General features: G+C 47.3%; 2 non-coding genes and 1 pseudogene across 2 annotated transcripts; 1 reads left to right on the forward strand and 2 right to left on the reverse strand.

The window, feature by feature from the left end:
* The first annotated feature begins 770 nt into the window (after positions 1–770).
* LOC133925575 (uncharacterized) lies at positions 771–7314 on the forward strand (annotated as a pseudogene).
* Positions 5841–5979, reverse strand: LOC133925677 (small nucleolar RNA Z247). Its single transcript, XR_009910951.1, has one exon. It is a non-coding gene; the product is annotated as a small nucleolar RNA Z247 (small nucleolar RNA).
* Positions 7315–13009: 5695 nt separating the features above from the next.
* Positions 13010–13082, reverse strand: TRNAE-CUC (transfer RNA glutamic acid (anticodon CUC)). Its single transcript has one exon. It is a non-coding gene; the product is annotated as a tRNA-Glu (tRNA).
* Positions 13083–16009: the final 2927 nt, after the last annotated feature.

A 16009-nucleotide genomic window follows, 5' to 3' on the forward strand; every position in this document is an offset into this window, starting at 1 on the left:
CAGCCGACGGCGTCGCAGCTGGTGCAGGAGACGAGGAGGACCCGGCGTCCTTGTACTTGGCCTGGGCGATCATGGCCGCCGCAGCCTGCATCTTCTCATATTCGGCGATGCGCTGCTCCTCGAGCTGCAGCATGGATCGAGTCTTGAGAAACGACGGTAGGCGACGGCGAAGGGTGATGTGCGGGATCGCATGATGGAGACGGGGGTTGAGGCCGCGGACGATGTTGTGGATGAGGTCTTTGTCAGGCACCGGTGCGCCGAGGCCGGCAAGGCGATCCGCCATGACCTTCATGCGTGAGCAGTAGTCGAGGACGGTGAGGTCGCCTTGGTAGAAGTTGCGGAACTCGGCGCCGAGGTAGACGGCGCGGGTGTCCTTGTTGTCGCGGAAGAGGTTGCGGACGCCGCGCCAGATGGAGTAGGCGGTGTCGGTGTCCTCGGAGACCATGGAGAGAAGCTCGGTGGAGATGCGGTTGTAGAACCAGGAGACAATGGCGCAGTCGTTCTGCACCCAGTCGTTGTCGCCCTTGGCCGTAGAGCCGTCGACATGATCACGGAGCCCGTACTGGCCGAAGATGGCGGAGAAGGAACGAGCCCAGGCGACGTAATTGGCATCATTGAAGTCGAGGATGATGGGCACTCGGTTGAGGATGTTGATGCCGTGGACGACGGACGGAGCAGCGGGCTCGGTCTGAACGCGAAGCGTGTGGGGAAGGAACGACTCGGCGTCGGAGTTGTCATCGGAGCCGGACGAGGAGCCGGACGAGGAGCTCATGGCGACAGGAAGAGAGCAGAGATGTGGGCAGCGGAAGAAGTGGATCGTGGAACTGCTGATACCATGTAAGCGGAAGTGAGAAGAATGAGGACAACTCAATCGTATTCATCAGAGGCTTACGCCTATTGTACAAGTACATCACGGTCATGGAGCTAACTAATCTAGCTACATTCAAGGAGAGCCGCAGGACGTGTGAAACTGCTTGCTAACACGCACGGTGCCGCGCGTCAGATGATCAGTGGGACACGCCGGGCACGTCGGCAACGCACTCGTACACGCTCCGGGCAAATCCGACCCGCCTGATCAGACGCTGTCAGGTGTGCAAGAACTGCGGGGAGGAGTTCACGTCGTGGGAGCTTTTTCTTGAGCACGGCAAGTGCAACTCGGATGACGAGGAGGATGAGGAGACGGATAGCTCGTTGCGTTCGTCGTCGCCTCCGTCCGACGCCGACGGCGAGGAGGATCCGGCAGTGGCCGCCGGGTGGTGAAAAGGGAAGCGCTCGTGCCGCGTCAAGTTGATGACCATCGCGGCGGTGTACGTCGGGAGAGGAGTAGGACCTCGCCAATTGCCTCGTCATGCTGTCGTCGTCCAACACTGAGCAGGCAACCGTCGCCGGGACCGTGCAGCAGGTGCCGCGCGAGTCGTGGAGTAAGGAAGGGGACATAGGGCCACCACTGCAACCGATCTCGTTTTTGGCGCCGGCGCTTCCCTTGGCAGTGTGAGCGACGCAGTATGTTTCGGCCGCACCACTAGGTGTGTTCGAGTGCAAGGCCTGCAAGAAGGTGTTCACTTCGCACCAAGCTCTTGGCAGGCACAGCGCCAGCCACAAGAAAGTAAAGGGGTGCTTCGCGGCCAAAGTTAAGAGCAATGTTAGTGAGCCAGCCAGCCACGCAGCGGCCGCAGATCTGAACAACGGCAATAGCAAGGCTGTCGCCATTGACAAACTCAACGCGAGTGCAGATGCGGATGTTAGGACAAGTTTTTGCATAACCGCTGACGGTGACACCAACGCTAGAACGAGGGAGGCAGCGACAGCACTGTCACTGGCCCTCTCACCCATCGTACACGAACAGCCGGTTGCCGCACTCACCTGTGAAATGATCAGAGGTGCGGAAGTTTGGATGGAAACGCCGTGCCTCCTCCTGGCGGGCGTGTACGTGTTAATATAGGCGAGGAAACTCCCCTCGCATGGATTACAATTGGTTTGCATGTCTTGCGGTGATCACAACTAACTCTATCTAGAGTACAACAGATCTAACTAATAGCTGATCAACCTTGCACGTCATGCAAACACAAACTCTGAATTACATTTGTTTATCTAACACTCCTCCTCAATCACAACCACGTGAGAGGTTGAGATTGTGCTTGAAGTTCTCCAGCTGTCGAACAGTCATTGCTTTGGTGAATCCATCTGCCACCTGATCACCGGAGGGAACAAAGTCTATCTGCAAAAGATTTCTAGAAACTCTTTCCCTAACAAAGTGATAATCAACCTCAATATGTTTAGTTCTAGCATGAAACACTGGATTAGACGAGAGGTATTTAGCTCCTAGATTATCACACCACAATTTGGCAGCCGGTGGAGTATAAATACCAACTTCTTTTAATAATGTCTGAATCCACATTATCTCTGCTGTTGCATTTGCAATGGCTTTATATTCTGCTTCGGTGCTTGATCTGGAGACTGTGGCTTGTTTGCGTGCACTCCAGGATATTAAATTTGTTCCAAGAAAAATAGCAAACCCTCCAGTAGACCTTCTGTCATCTAGAGAACCTGCCCAATCTGCATCTGTAAAACCACTGATCATCATTGAATTAGACCGACTAATCTTGAGACCTACCCTCGTATTCTGTCTCAAATACCTTAATATTCTTTTTACTGCTGTCCAGTGAACCTCAGTAGGTGCATGTAGAAATTGACATACTTTGTTAACAGGGAATGCTATATCAGGTCTGGTGAGAGTTAGATATTGCAGAGCACCAACTATACTTCTGTAGTTTGTAGCATCTTTAGTACCCAAAGGAGATCCTTCAAACGCAGATAACTTCTCACTAGTAGAAAGTGGTGTGCTAACAGGTTTACATTCTGACATATTTACTCTTTTAAGTAAATCAGATGCATACTTATCCTGTGTTAAAACTATACCATCACGTACCTTGCTCACTTCAATTCCAAGGAAATAACGCAATTCTCCTAGATCTTTCAATGCAAAGTCCTGTCTCAGATCATGTAGCAGACTTGTAGTGGCTTCTGTAGTTGAACTGACTACTATAATATCATCAACATAGATCAACACAAATACTGTTACTCCTCCTTTGTTAAAATAAAACAAAGAAGTATCTGCCTTTGATGCACTAAAGCCAAGTTTAATCAATTTAGAACTGAGTCTAGCATACCATGCTCGTGGTGCTTGCTTCAAGCCATAAAGAGCCTTGTCCAATTTGCATACAAAGTTGGGCATTGTGATGTCTACATAACCAGGAGGCTGTTTCATGTATACTTCTTCTTCTAGTATCCCATGGAGAAAAGCATTTTCTACATCTAGTTGCCTCAAACTCCAACCTTTTGAAACAGCAATAGATAAAATAGTCCGAATTGTAGTCATTTTCACAACTGGACTAAACGTATCTTCGTAATCTATGCCATATCTTTGTTTGAAGCCTTTAGCTACCAACCGAGCCTTATATCTGTCTAGACTCCCATCAGCTTTAAGTTTCGTTTTATATACCCATTTGCAATCTATGACGTTGCTGCCTTTCTTAGGTGGAACCAAGTGCCAAGTTTTATTCTTCATTAATGCATTGTACTCTATATCCATAGCTTCTTTCCAATGTTTGCTAATTAGAGCTTCTTCTACACTGTGTGGTTCATCACTAATAGCAGCAAGACCATAGCGAATACGACCATCAGTAAATACCTTAGGTTTCGTGATTCCATCCTGGAGTCTGGTTCGTGGCCGTCCTTGTGAAGCTTGTACCGGTTCTGGAGCTGCGTCCGATATAGGATCCGAAGCCTCCGGCGTAGAAGATCCGGCTTCAAGCGGCGACGCAGAGACTCCAGAAGGCGACGCAGAGACTCCAGAATCAGGCTGGGCAGATCGGACAGATCCCGAGTGGGATTCTATCGGAGTAGCACGGTCCCCCCTGGCGCCGGACTCCGCGTGGCGTCCGCACGTGGAGACGAGCCCGGATTGGCCCATGTGTCGCCGGAAGAGGTGCCTGCCGATCCCGGAGCTGCTTGGCGCGGGAAAAAGGACGGACTCGTGCCTGTGCCATCTCCGGATGTTGTGCCCTGTGTATCATCTGTTTCTCCACAAAAATTATTAGAGTTTTCACCATTAAACATATGATCAACTACGAATTCTCCCCCTATTGATGGATTAAGCAAGGAAGGAGGAAGAAGAAGAAGAATTTCAGAGCGAATTCGAGCGCCTGCATTGGCATGTAGTTTAGCAAAAGGAAAAATATTCTCATCGAATATTACATCGCGAGAAATATAAATACGTCCTGACGTGATATCCAGACACTTAAAACCCTTGTGGAGATTGCTGTAGCCAAGGAAGGCACATTCCTTAGACCGAAAGGCAAGTTTATGCTTGTTATATGGGCGCAAATTCGGCCAACAAGCACATCCAAAGACACGCAATGCTGAGTAGTCGGGTTGGGTATGGAACAGGCGCTCGAGAGGGGTCTCAAAATTGATGACTTTGCTGGGTGTTCGATTGATGAGGAATGTAGCCGCAAGGAAGGCTTCATCCCAAAATTTGAGAGGCATATGTGCATGAGCTAAAAGAGACAACCCTACTTCCACAATGTGTCGGTGTTTTCGCTCAGCGGTGCCATTTTGTTGGTGAGCATGAGGACAGGAAACTAGGTGAGAGACCCCAATTTTTGTAAAAAAGGAGTTCAGTCTCTCATATTCGCCTCCCCAGTCGGTTTGAACAGCAATAATTTTTCGACCAAAAAGCCTTTCAACAAGATTTTGGAAATCTTTAAATTTGTCAAACACCTCAGATTTGAATCTTAAAAGATAAATCCAGGTAAATTTGCTATAATCGTCAATAAAACTCACATAGTATTTGTACTTGCCCACAGAATCTGGCGCAGCACCCCAAACATCAGAGAATATGAGCTCAAGAGGATAGGTGGAAGTACTCGTAGATGTAGGATACGGGAGCTGATGACTTTTTGCTTGTTGACAAGCATCACACACAGAACCTTTGCTTGAATCAAAAGAATATGGAAATTTATATGTTTTAAGAATCCTTTCAACAATAGGAAATGCAGGATGTCCTAAGCGACTATGCCATCTATCAAGTGGCACTTTATTGATTCCAAAGACTTGCTTGGGCGTAGGTGCAGGAGGAAGGGGATACAGCCCCTTTCGACAGGGTCCCTTAAGAAGAGTGCTCCTCGTGTCCCGATCCTTTATAAGAAAGAAATTGGGGTGAAATTCAAAGAAGACATTATTGTCGGATGCAAGGCGATGAACAGAAATAAGGTTCTTTTTGGTAGAAGGAACATGTAAGATGTCATGAAGATGTAGATTACGATCTGGGGTAAGAATTGTAGATTGACCAATATGTTTAATGTTCATACCTGCACCACTAGCGGTGTGGATCTGATCAGCACCATATCTGTCACGGATAGCCAGCTTCTCAAGCTCTCCTGTGATGTGGTCAGTAGCACCTGTATCGGTGTACCAACTGTTGTCGATGGTGTAGGAGTTCATTGCAGCCGCCACATGTCTCTCTTCTGGAACGTAGCTTTCATCAAACCGGTGCCAACACCGATCTGCAGTGTGGCCGGTTTTGAAGCAAACTTGACACTGTGGTCTGGAGTTGCTACTGTTGGAGCCACCACGGTTGGAATTACCGCGGCCAGTACCTGCGCTGTTGCCTTGTCGTTGATTGGTGTTGACGCTGTTGGTGTTGATTTGTCCGCGTCCACCAGAGCCCCGGCCACGGTTGGTACTGCGGCCACGGCCAAAGCCTCCTCCACGACCACCTCGGTTGGCCATATTGACCGAAGATGCAGAGTGACCATTGCCTAAAATCTCCATGCGAGTCTCAAAAGCAAGAAGTTGAGTATAAGCATCTCTTACCGACACAGATTCCTTGCTTGCAAGAAGGGCAGAGACTATGGGATTGAAATCTAAGTCAAGCCCGGTGAGGATGTATGTCAAGAGCTCTTCATCTTCAATTGGCCTGCTGGCAGCCGCCATCTCTTCTCCAAGGGTACGCATCTTGCCGACGTACTCCGTGATGGTCTGGTTTCCCTTCTGCGCCGTGGCCAATGCAAGCCGTGTGTTCACAGCCCGAGCTCTATTCTGCGACGAGTACATTGCCCCGATCGCAGACCAGAGATTCGCCGCCGTTTCTTGAGCAGCGACTTGGGAGAGAACATCTCGTCCTAGGGAGCCGAGGACGAAACTCAGGACCTGTTGATCCTTGGCATACCATTCATCGTATGCTGGGTTGGGGATGAGAATTTCCTTGCCGGCGGCATCCTTGCCATTAATCTCTTCAGCAGGAATTGGTGTTGCCCCGGTAAGGTGTCCCTCCAAGCGCGATCCTCGGACGGCAGCGAGTATCTGCGCCTTCCACATTGCGTGGTTGGATTTGCTGAGTTTTTCGGTGATGGCGACTCCCACCAGAGGATTGACAATGGCGGAGGAGGAAGCCATGGTGGTGGTAGATGGATTTCAGTTTGTGGAATTGGCTCTGATAACCATGTGAAATGATCAGAGGTGCGGAAGTTTGGATGGAAACGCCGTGCCTCCTCCTGGCGGGCGTGTACGTGTTAATATAGGCGAGGAAACTCCCCTCGCATGGATTACAATTGGTTTGCATGTCTTGCGGTGATCACAACTAACTCTATCTAGAGTACAACAGATCTAACTAATAGCTGATCAACCTTGCACGTCATGCAAACACAAACTCTGAATTACATTTGTTTATCTAACATCACCCTCACAGCACCGTGCAAGAAAAACGCCCAGATACACGAGTGTTCTGTCTCTGCCACCGCCTGTTCACCTCCGGGCAGGCGCTCGGTCACCACAAGCGGTGTCACTGCCTCACCTCGAGCACGGCGGACCCCACCAACCCCGGTTGCCAACCTCACAGTCCCACCCCTAACCCAAGACCTCGTCGGCGTAGTTAGGCACCACAGCTCATCCTCCGACCAATGGTAGACGCGTCAGAGCCGGCGCTTGACCTTACTTACCATCGCGGCAAACCCATTACCACTGACGGCTGCCGCGATGCGAACAGGGGCCGGCAGCAGCTCGTTCCATTTCGACGCATCGGCGCCGGAACACGTCCAGTCACTGGTTATACCAAACAACGCCAGCCACCGGAACCGGACTTCTACCACGAGCGGGCACGACGTGGCGACGTCGAACGCCGCAGCGGAGGACGAGGCGGACAGCACCACCGTGAAGAGAGCCAGGTTCAGCGATCTCAAGGACGCGGTGAGCATGGATGGGGAGCCTACGGAGCCGTGGCTGCAGGTTGCAACTGACGGAGCCAAGAACTAAATCAAAAGGCTCATTTATAAGTGCTAAGTGCTAACATGAGATATATATATATATTTGATCAAATATTCATAACCATTTTTTATGCAAAGTTATACAAGTAGGAGAGTATCCAAGGTGCATGCGCACCGAGGTAGGGGGTGGCCGCCCCTTATGAATTGTGACGAGGTTGTGCTGTGAGATCTTAAAAAAGGTGGCTGTACTGTGCTTAGCAAATAAACAATATATATGAATTGTGAGGAGGCCTGCTGTGCTGTGAGATCTATAAAAAAGCGGGTGGCTGTGCTGTGCTTAGTAAATAAACATCAGCTCCAGGTTTCTCCCGAACTGTATGAAGTACTAGCTAACTTCTTTTTTCTCTCGAGAAAACATGCAATGCACATGTTTCATAGGAGCCAACACTTGCACTACCGGTACAACACCTAGATGGGAGTCATCATCGGCATGATACTAGAAAAACATTTTTACTTCTTTATTATATAAAGCAAAAGTTGGTTTTCACGTTACTTTTTTCTCTATTCTCCTCACATCTCATAAAAAACTCCTAAAATTCGAATAATTTATCTATTTTTATCATCTACCCTCATCCTCTAGCATCCCCAGCTCATTACCGGCTACAGATATAAGACATAATTTATTAACGATGAAAATAAATGAAAAATTTATGAGAAAAATTAGTAGATAATTTCTTCCTTTTTAGATCATATCTGAAATCAAACTACAACATCGTTTCCGACGTATTTATTTGACGGTGCTCATATGACGCATCCATATCTCCATATCTTAAGTTTATGCTTCATGTTATCATATTTAATATTTATATTTTCATTATAATATATGTGCACTTAGATAAGAAATAAATAACGACCATGCAACGACCTAAACAAACTACTACAATATTGAGACTTAAACGAACACTCCTCACACTCCAGGATGGGATCAATGTTTACAAATGCATTTTACCTTCGAAAACCGCTCGGCGGCGGTAATCGCGGTTACCGTGGTAATTGCACAGTAATTCGGTGAAATTCAGTAGAAATCGGTTGAATTTTGTCAAATTTTTTAATTTAAAAATTTAAGTTTGGTCGGTAACCACTCGATTTATAAAAGCAGTGTGGACCGAATCGTCCGGTAACTACGATAAACGAACGGTTACCGACAATATTTGTAACCCTGGATGGGATCCAGCCATCCAGGATCCTAGCAGACTTGATGGGGTGACAGTACAACCGCGACAATTGGCTGCCAACCAGGCACTCCGACGAGATCCTGTTAGGGCTTGTTGTGGTTTTTTGGATTTAAATTTTTTTAATGAGAATTTATTTAGGGAGAGATTGAGGGGATCTCTTTCATATCATCTAAACTCTGTGAGGAATGAATTTTTTGCTCCCCTTAATCCCTTTGTTGAAGAATATGTTCCGTTTTGATTGGGATTTTAGTGTGTCATTTCTTAGTTCTTGTTTGTTGGCAGTGAGATGAGTAATTGTGTTATATTTGGCTGTAATATGGATTTTATTCGTTGTTACTTGTGAACTCATTAAGGTACCATTAGCATCTACTACACTGATCTTGAGCAAATGTCTCTCACAGAAAAAAAAAAAAAGCTAAGAAATTTCGGTGCCTCAATCTATCAGGGATTTTTTCTTTATTTTTAGTTCTCTAGCAAAACATGATTTCTTCACAAATTCTTGCGGGTTAAGTTGTTCGCACGGTTCTAATTATTGTTATTAGTTAGGAAGTTGTTGGTGTGACATCAAATAATACTGAAAGAACTCGATGCAACGTTGCCGAAAGATAAGATCATTTTTTATGTCTGAATTGTGGGTCAACATTCAACAACCTAGTATATCACGTTAAAAATCCAAACTTTTTGACACATCAAGAACCTATTATGTTCTTCGCAAATCATGCCAGTTTCGCGCCAAATCAACCACCTTGATCTTTCCTGAATAAATCTAGCACTAGTACTCTAGTGATAGTTAAGGAAGTTGTCACTAACGATGTTGCTACTGCAGGGAAAGCAGCCGTAGGAGGACGTGTCGCTCCCCGGCAGATGACGGTGGTGGCCCGTGCCTTGAGCCACCGGACGTTCTCTGTGGCATGCCACAACTGGTGCATGGTGCTCATCCGCCTCATCAGCTTCTCCTCTAGGTTCGACCGCATCTTCTAAATCTTCACCTAATGAGCACATTGCAAAAAAAGTGTGATGAACTGTGACTCGAAAAATTATTCAGATTTACAACTGATCTTGTGATGTACATCATGTATGTAGTCTACTTAGGGCAATGCACCATGAAGGGAAAAGTTTCAAACTTTGAACTTGATGTCTGTACTGGCATGTAGTGAATATGCATTAGTAATAGTAGTATATTAGCACCGCAAATCATCATACTATCACCTCAAGCAAATGGCTTATCATATATTATGGGTTAAGAGGATATCATATCACTTGGCGCTCTGGGATCAAAGTTCTTCACATGGCTTTGAGAATGGTAACCTAAGTCAGGAATTACAAGACAAGTGAAAGAATTCTGATGAACTGTGGTAGTTATGAAAAGGAGAGGGGTAACATAGAAAGCAATGAACAATCATGCTTCCCAGTTCCCACCATTCTAGACAACTCGTATTAGCCAAGCGACATGAAGGTGGCGGACAAGTGCTTGCAAAGGATCAAACTCTGTTGGTGGCTGTCGAGGTGAAGAAACAAGGAAATGACAGCTCTGATTTGATGATCCCAACCTTTAGTAATTTACAATTCTGACATTTCTCGGTGCATGGAAAATTTTGAGTTATTTGTTAGTAAGCCTAAATTCAAACACATGGTTTTTTAAAAATGGTCCCAATATGTACCGATACAATGACCACTATAAGTTCACAATGCAAAGTTTGAACGGGATGTAGTATCAAAGTAGATATGTAGATGTAGTATTTTAATTTTACTAATTTTGCTTAGTTTGTTCAATATGTTTCAAACTCAATATGCCATCATGGCCAGGCAGGCAAGGTTCAGATATATAGATGTAGGATTTCACTAAACACTTGAATACTTGATTCATATCGGTGAACTCACTAGGCAAAGATCACAGGGCTCTCAAAATGGCCAAGTATATTTCCAACCTAGAATTGAAGCAGTATAGATCTTCAAACTAGTTTTAGCAACTTTTATCATTGAAGCATGGTTAAAAAGTACAAATTTGACTGCAGTTTTGGCACTCTCCAAAATTTGTTAGAAAGAAAGAATTATGCAATAAATTGGCACCAAAATTTAGATTTACCTCGACCTTTCTTTATTGTGCTTCAACTTTGGCACTCTCCAGATTAATCCAAGCCTGAATCTTTGCCTCTTCCCTCTTATACCTAAGGATCTTCATCCTCCTCCTTGGATCTCCAGTTGATGAGCATGGCATTGAACCGCACGCCTAGGTCCAGCTTGACGAGATGACAGTCCGCCAGCTCCGAGATGTCCAGCCCGCCGCCGCCATTGTACGGCACCAGCTGGCCCGACTGGCTTGCCGGGGTGTTGTGCCTCGCGGGGGACGTGCTCTTGATCGGCGTGTGGCATCTGGGGGTCGTGGAGCTACCCAGCAGCATCATCTCCGTCCCTATGTCCCTTGGTGGTCGCTGGCGGCCACCGCTTGCACCATCGTGCCCTTCACCAACTGCGGCTCCTCATTGTCTGTGAACTTGTCTATGAACCTAGGACGTGATTGAACCCTAGCACGTGAGAGAAGAGGAGAAGTAAGAGGAGGGTGACATGATTACCGATGAGAAGGTGGCCACTGAAGGGGAGACCGTCGCATCGCCGTCGCCTCCGAGTCGCATCGCCGCAGCAGCTGCTGCAGGGCTGCCTCCGAGTCGCATCGCCGCAGTAGCTGCTGCAGGGCTTCCTCTGACTCGCATCGATGAATTTTTCCACGCCTACGGACTCGATGATTTTTTCCCGGGCCAGAGAGAGGGGGAAATGACGGGGTGGGCCAAGTTAGAATCCTGATTAGGCTTAAACGAAGACACAAAAATTGTTAGACTGAGAAAAAATCCACGTCGAACTGATCCGTAGGGGTCGGGCCGCGACCCCCACCGTTCTCAAGCCAACCAAACAAGGCCTTACGGTGTTACCTTCAGTGGGGGTAGTTTTATGATCCCTCCTGGAGCAAACGGATCGATGAGCAACCTAGTGGCGTAGGGGACAAAAACATCCATGGCGATGTCAAACCATGGGGCAACCATGGAGATCTAGAGTGGGACAGAGACGGTTTTTTGCCTCCATCCGCTCTCACCCGTATGTTCTATATCGGTGTCTCACCCCGTTCCGTTTCAAGACCTAGTGAAAATTTTTCTTGCTCCGCTCCACCCCGTTTTGCCCCCAACAATAATTAAAAATAACAATAAACTGGGGCGAGAGCGAGACTAGGGATGGCAACGCAGCTAGTCCCCGCTAGGGAATGCTTCCCCCTCTCCATCCCCATTTAGCTATCAGGGGGAAAATTTCTCCCATCCCCATCCGCGAAAAATTTTGCAGGGATCGGGTCCCCAATGGGGATGTAAAATTGAATTATATTTGATTATTTTCATATATTAACAATTTATATGTAGTATAAATAAGTAATTTATTGATGCATACGAGGGTAATTAATACAAGATTGATTAAATATCGTGAGTTAGATAAAAAATAAATAAGAGTAATTTATTATTTACTTTACGTAATGTAATATTTGTACATTTATATACTAAGAAAAATGTGTATATATATGTGATATCGGGGATATAGTGAGAAGCGTCTTCCCATCTCCGTCCCCATATGAGGTCACAGAGAACGAAATCTTCCTATTCCCGTTCCATAATACAAGAATTCGCCACAGGAAATAGGGGATCGGTCCCATTAACATCTCTAGACGAGACAGATAAAGACCGGCTGGGTGGAATGGGGACTTAAGAACTCTAGCAGCCGAGCTCCCAGAGGCGTGAAAGGCCTCAAGCTAGCCTGGAAGCTAACTTGCTGCTGCGTGGAAGGTGTAACCGCGGCGGGACTGGCAGGAGCCGAGACAAAAGGGTGTTGGAAGGCTCCACGTCTGCAGTACCATGCACTCACGGGCCAGGGAATAGGCACAACAACAACCGTACCAGGTAGGCTTGGGCGAGGTAGGAGGTGGTGACAGAAATGGAGGAAAATTCTGTGAGACCGGGTCTTTCACGTAGACCTCATCCGCGCCTCGACACGTGCCCGCGCGCACGCAGACCCGCACGCCCGCGCGCCGTGCGATCGAGTGTGCACGGCGCGGATGGGGGTCTCACCGAGGTCCTTCGCACGCGGGCCTCATAGAAGTTTCTTCCGACAGAAACGGCCAGAGGGGTCAAGGGCAGGAGCGGATACTTAGCATTCTTTTGACACTTCGACATCGTAACATCAAGTAGATGTGTTTATCACAGAAGAGGGGGATAAAAAGGAGACGAGGATTTAATTGGATATAACTATGCTGGTGTTCTCAGGATGATTTCGTCTGATGATTGGGGAAAGGCTGGACATGCATGCGTGCAGCAAGACTCATCAAGTGACGGAGCGGGAGAACGTTTTATGTTCATGTCTAAAGGTGAAATCTGAAACCGAATGAGCAGCTTTGGGATCCATGGAGAGACAACACGTAGAACAGTAGAAGTTCCTCTCCCAAAAATAATAAAGCGGCATATAAGTAAAAAGAAATTCCGTTGCCGGGACTCGAACCCGGGTCTCTCGGGTGAGAGCCGAGTATCCTAACCAACTAGACTACAACGGATTTAGTAACGGACTAAGTATAGGTGTTATTATAGATAAATATCCATGCACCTACCAACACACACTGAATGGTCGAGAAAATGCGATCTTGGTGCATTTTCAGCAGACTAAAGGCACTTATCTATTGTTCTGCTTAAACATTGGGATCCCTCGGCGTTGGGCAGTTTTCTCCAACTCTGTCGTGCCGTCCTGCACGCCTCTGACTCGTCCGTTAACTTGAAACCCCCGTAAGTCAGTGCTGCAACGTACATTGCAGCGGCCGAGCCGAGCAGCAGCATGCCATGGGAAAACGATGCCTTCTCCGGTACATCTCCCGCTTCGCTGCGCGCGGGTGGACGGGTCTCGCTCGATGGCTTCTAGGCGGAGGCGGCTCAGCTGGGACGCGACTTCTTTCTTATCTCGACCCGATCCATCGACACGCTCGCCAACCGGCCTTGCCGCCATCTCTCTCGCTACCTGCCCCTAGTGAAAAGCACGCAGGTTTTCTACGCACAGCCGAGCGAGCGATGACGGACTGGGCTGAAGTGAAATAGTTCACGAGCGAAGGAGCTGCGGTTCAACTTGCGATTTTGCGTAAGCTCAACCAAGGTAGCAAGGTATATCATCCTACCCGAAAAACTTGACGAAACTGAGATTTTTTTTTGTACCACTACAATTTGGTGATAGCACGGGACGAAGAGCGACCGATCGAGCAGCTAAGTTTGCGATATCATCAGCACTACACATTACTGAAGTGGACTGGTAACTTAAAGTTTCAGATAGATGGGGAGGATCAAACACCACTGACTTGTAGCCATGCGCCCATGCCTAGTTTTTCCTCCCTCATAAACAATCACCGCAGCCCATCGCTGTCGAACATTCAGCGGCAGGCACTAGCAGCTAGTACAACGCCACCACAACTGAACTGTCAGCATGTTCCAACTGTAATCGTATAATACTGGTACTACAAAGCTAAAGGAGGGGTCTCGCGTTAGTGAAGCTTGGTCGCTGTCATTTCAAAATTCTGCTCACCGGTAAGGGTCAAAGGCAGAACCGTACTGCGTTTGTTCTTTGGCCAAAATGCCTCTATGGATAGTTGCACTCTATACCCAGCACAATACCCTTGGCATTTCAAACCTGAAGCAAAGCTTCACTCTCGGTCTCGGCACTAAATTTGCATCCACTTAACTAAGCAGCGATTTTTTGCCAAACAAAAAGGAACACTGCCTGTTGGTCCAACTGATCGCCAGCTAGTTTACTCCCTGGTGACTTGTGTTCTACTCCAACTACAGAAAAAGAAGAAACAGTGCCTTCTTTGTAACCAGGTTTCAGAATCGATTCGAAATTATATCCCAATGATGATTCCGATGAAAAACTCTGAAAGGCCGGAGACTGGCATCCGGAGAAGAACAGGGACAGCAGGGAAATGACAGGGAAAAGAAGCAGGGGAAACCAACAAAATGCTAGTACTGGCCTACGATCTCACTCGCCCGGCTGCCTCGAATTCACACCGGAAACCACCTGCATGACTTTGCACTTTGCAGTGCACGAACCGAATTGCCTGCCGAATTAATACTCCATCCATCTACAGCTTCTCTACAAGACACACAGACCCAAATCATGAAGCAGTCGATTGGTTCTACCGTTCTAGCACTAGCACCAGTGCTGTGCTGGTAGTTTAGCACGCATGATGAAAACATGCTGTTCCCGCAACGCTTGGGCAGCAATGCTGCCGGGTGATTAACTTTGGACTAGGTGCTTAGTGGGGTAATCATGTAAAACCGGCGCGCACCAATGCAATGCCACTATGCCAGAAATCTCGGAGAGCAGTTGGTTGGAAGGAAAGGCCCGTCGTCCCTCGCAGGCGCAACCAAGAGCGTTTCCACGCTGAGCCGATGCTTTGCTCGCTTGCTAAGCTCTTCGTCTCAGCTAAGTACTGCTAATTGGAGAAAGGATTTCAGAGAAGGGAAACGAGTAACACTTTGCCTTGCTGCCGTGGTGAAAATGGAAGGAAGTCAGTGTAGGAAAAGTGAGGAGTAATTTCCGGGAGGAGGGATTACTGGGAAGGAATAATGAGATGCGCTTGGTTTGAGCAAGGTTTGCCTGCCTGGCTTCCTTTGGGAGTAAGCTACTGAGCGACTAATCAAGCGTTGCCTAATAAACCATATCATATCGTGATCTTCGATTCCCATTCGCACCTCCCGGACCATAATTTAATGTCGGGAAAGGCGTCGAAACAGAGGTGCATGCAGTGCGAGCGACTCTTGTGTGCCATCACAATTGCATCACATCCGATTAACTCGACGCGTACTAATCCCTTCCCCACGCTACACTCCACCATCGATCACCATGCATGCACTTTGTTTCTTCTTCCGAGCCTTCTCATCGTCCCAATCGATACCCAACCTTCTTCTTGTCACCTACTCCCTGTTCCCATCCCCCTCTGAACTCTCCATCTCTCTTGCTCAACTCACTGCACAGGTGCCACACCAGCAACAGCAAGGTTGGAGCAAGTCAAGAAAGGGGGGTGTAACCGCACTTTCTAGTCCTGGTCCGAGTGGAATGGTGGCATAACATGGAAAACCCTAGTCTAAATTAAGCAAGTCCATAATAAGGAAATTGACAGCCATGGAGTAGACATCTTCCAAAACACAACGCACTCCACATTGATGCTCATAATTCTTGCATTGAGCGTAGTCACATATGTTAGGAAATAAACAGTAGATAATTATTGACCAAAAGTGAGTGCAACCAAGACTGGGAAATGGACCACAAGAGATACCAAAGCATTAGCCTCGTTTCATATTTCCTTCATACTAACAACATTGATTTAGTGTTTCAGGATATCAAAAAAAAAAAAATGTTCTGATCTGAAAATGCAATAACCAAGGATACGAAGTGCCACCCACAAAACAGAAAAAATAGGGAAAAAGAAAATGGAATAAATGT

Source organism: Phragmites australis, chromosome 7, assembly GCF_958298935.1.
Source record: "Phragmites australis chromosome 7, lpPhrAust1.1, whole genome shotgun sequence".
Lineage (NCBI taxonomy): Eukaryota > Viridiplantae > Streptophyta > Magnoliopsida > Poales > Poaceae > Phragmites > Phragmites australis.